Below are 4019 nucleotides of genomic sequence, written 5' to 3' on the forward strand. Positions count from 1 at the left end.
ACGGATCTATTCAAGACTTCGCCTATAAATAGAGCTCGATGAACATCACAATCTTCACCGATTCAAACGCACAAGCTGAACCTCTGCCAAAATCGCAACTCAGCCTTTCATTGCCTTCAAAGTTTGAATCGAAGAAGAGAATACTTAAAGCCTAAATCAGTTCATTGCTTATACACATTCTCTTAGTTTCTTAGGCAAATCCTTTGTAAGATCCAAAACCTAAGTTCCCGATTACAGAGAGCTTGTTCTCTGTAATCTAATTGATAATTCGAACCCCTTTTCAACTGAGCGAAAAGAGTGTTTGAGAGAGTTCGAGACAGTGGTCTAAACTCAAGAGTTCTTAGCCCTCGTACGCAAGACGAAGTGTAGTCTTTGCACCTACGAGTTAAGAAGGAGACGAGAAGTCCAATCCAGTGTATTGGCACTGAAACTTTATTTCAGTTGAAGGTTGGCTGTGCACCTACAAGCACAAGCCCAGAGTGATTGTCAGTGTGTTTAACTGACCGTGGACGTAGGACCTTGTTCCGAACCACGTAAAAATCTGTTGTTGTTTATCGCTTTCAATTTTATTGTTCTTATCTGTGCACAAACGTTGTCATAACTGAAACTAATTAATCGTAAAGTGAAACTTTATTTGACAACATGTTAATCACAAAGGTTATTTCCTGAGTTTAATTTTGCGTTGCTTGTGTTATTAGTCTAACTGATAAATCTTCGGATAATCAGTAAGATTCATAACACTTCTCTGTTTTCAAATCTAGACTGAAGCCTTACGTAAATATCAGTTAAAGCCCTGAGCTTAACTGAAATCAAAATACCGAAGTTACTTCAGTATCAGTCTACAACCTCTTATTAACTAAAGTTTTTTTTAACTGCACATATCAATCAAAATCTCTTTCAGTTATTTACAAAAGATTTTGAAAAATAGCCTACAGATGTATTCCCCCCATACACCTGTTCAATGACCCTCCGTGACCCAACAATATTATTATTATTATATCATACTCGGTTGGAGAGATATATTCCGATATTTATTTATTAATTATGTTGTTTTTTATTTTATTTTCTTATAATGCGCACATGTTTATTGATTTTTTTTATCTATTCTAAAATACCTCCTTTTTGCATTTTTATATTTTTATCAATTTGGGATGTTCGTTTTATATGATAGATATGATTAGTATTATTATATCATATTCGGTTAGATAAATATATTGTGCTATTTAATTAATGTTGACATAATATTACGTAGAATTAGTCATAATTTATGAGTTTTGATTTATGACAAATTTAATTTTGAAATAATTAAATCTTGATTTTATTTATTAATCCTCTTGATTTTTATTTTATTTTATGTTACTGTAAAGCGCATATGTTTATTGATTTATTTAATTTAGTCTAAAATACCTCATTTTTGTATTTTAATTTTATATTTCTTCGTTGATTTGATTTTATTAATTTCTTATAAGTTTTGTTGCGCATATGTAGAGTTTTCGCTTACAACTAAGGTACAAAAGTAATTTGGGTTGTTCGTTTTATAGGATAGATAGGATTAGTATTATTATATCATGTTCGGTAAGGTAGATATATTTTTATATTTAATCTCGACATAATATTACGTAGGATTAATCATAGTTTATAATGCATAATTGCAATCACAGGTTTATGATGTGACTAACTTCTTGAATGACCATTATTAGAGTATGTTTACTCTATATTGTGTTGTCATTTTCTAGACTGTAACAACAATATTTGATACATGTGGTGATACATGCCTGCAGAAGTGATATACTTATGGATAAGCACAAATCTCCTACTTAAAGTATAATTATTGTCTAGATATACTTCTAATAATCATGATAGCCCACAAAATTATTATACAGCATGCATATAGAGCTTATTGAAGAATAATTATCAGATTAATAGATCAAGATCATCCAAATAGAGTCCTCATCAAGCTAGAACTTCAACTTCCATCTACGGCTAGGAAAGGATCAATGTTTACCTCATTTTTTAGTGTTATTTGCGGGTTTTTGGATGCACATGCGAGCATACTCTGTGCATATTCGTGTTATTTTATACTTGCTCGATGGTTTAATGCGCGTTCTCTCCCGTTTATTCAACATAAGAGGAAAACACACATTAAAAATTACAAAAACCAATTATTTCAGAATAGTACGTATATAAAATTAAGAATAGTTTTAAAATTTCTTAGGCTCTTGTTGATTAACCAAATAAACTTCCTAACTTGCATATAATTAATCTGTTGAGTTTTTGATACTCAAGTTTGGTTATTGTCATTATGTAGACAAATTTGCTAGTGTTGCTCTCAAAGTATCTGACAGAGTTGATACTTCGGCTGGTACTGTTCATTACGGGAGTACTGTTCATTACGGGTTTTCAGCTTTGCGATTTTCCAGCTCATTAGTGTTTGAGTATATCACGTCTCTTATGGTTATATCTCACATTATATCAGCTATATGCTCGAAATATTGAGGGTTTATGATTATAGATTGAGTATATCATCTTTATTAGAGTTCTACTCAAGATATAACTCTTTATAGGGTTTGCCTATTTAAGGAAGAGAAGGAGGACGTTTTTGGTGGCTGATTTCATTGATATTCTTCTACATATTGGAGAGTAATTTCGTGGGTTTCAGATCATACAATTTCGTGAGTGTGTGTGATCTTGTTCGATTGCTTTTTTGTGGGTTTATTGAGCAATCTGTTGGGGTAGTGTTTTCTTATTCGCTTGTTGCTTTCTCCAGCCTGTTGGTGGATGTTATTTTCGTGGGTGTTGGTGGTGAGTGAGGTTCATTCACGCTTAGAGATTAGATCGTTGTTCTTTTCTCAATTATTCATCGTTGTGAGAGTTTGGGAAGATATTGAGGCTAGAAGGCTAGAGAGTCTGTCGCATAAGTCCTGTAAATATCTTATCTTCACTAGTGGATAATTTACCCTGGGCGTGGCCCCCCAGACGTAGGTGTTTTATCACCGAACTGGGTGAACAACTCTTGTGTTCAGTGTTGTTACTTTCGTTGATACTTTGTGCTGCACGTTTGCTTTTTGTGTGTGCGACATATGCAATTGGATAGGTAACTTTTCATAATCTAAACTCGTCCAAGCAGGTATAACTTTCATAAACTTCCTAACTTGCATATAATTAATCTTGAACAAGTAGATTAAGAATTTGTTTTTACAAGGCTCTTGTTTTAAAATTTCTCAGGCTGTTATATTTCATATGTTAAATAGTTTCAATACATTACAAAATAACTTAAGTATAAATATTTGGAATGTTAATTGTTTCAGTTTAAGAAAACAATGACAATTGATTTTAATGTGTACTCATTGTTTCTGTTTGAGAAAACAATGTCAATTAATTTTGATGTGTACTCATAAAATTGTCATACATCATTCTTAATGTACGATACCAAATTACTGTCATTCATCAAAGTTTACCCGTAAAAGAATTAGGATAATTTCAATTTGCTTAAATTCACAAATCGTCCAAGAATTCAACTTGCTTAAATTCACAAAAATTAGGAGAAACTTTAAATTCAACTTGCTTAAATTGATTGCTGCAAATGTCCCTTAAGCACAAATCTCCAGGAAGTGATTTATGATAATTTCTCCCAATTTCTCCCTTAAAGAACAAACCGTCCTTCAAGCTCAAAATATCCCTTAAGCACAAAGCAAATGGATAATTTCTCCAAATTTCTACAACAATTTAATGTGTTAAGACTTATTTCTAATAATTATTTATTCATATTTGAATAAATTTTTGATTTTATTTTCTTCATTAATTAATTTAATAAGAGAATTAATATTCTATTTTTCGGATATCACAAAATATGGAAGAGAATAAACAAATTCATCCAAAACTTGGTCTTCCTACTTTTTAGGGATGTTGGTTATTTATCTTAATCAAGAAGTATACTTTGACTCCAAGAATATTCTAGAAGATACCTTCATACCCTATGTTCTCATCCTTCATATTCTTGCCCACTAAGCATATATTGC

The sequence above is a fragment of the Salvia miltiorrhiza genome, chromosome 5 (assembly GCF_028751815.1).
Source record: "Salvia miltiorrhiza cultivar Shanhuang (shh) chromosome 5, IMPLAD_Smil_shh, whole genome shotgun sequence".
NCBI classification, from domain to species: Eukaryota; Viridiplantae; Streptophyta; class Magnoliopsida; order Lamiales; family Lamiaceae; genus Salvia; species Salvia miltiorrhiza.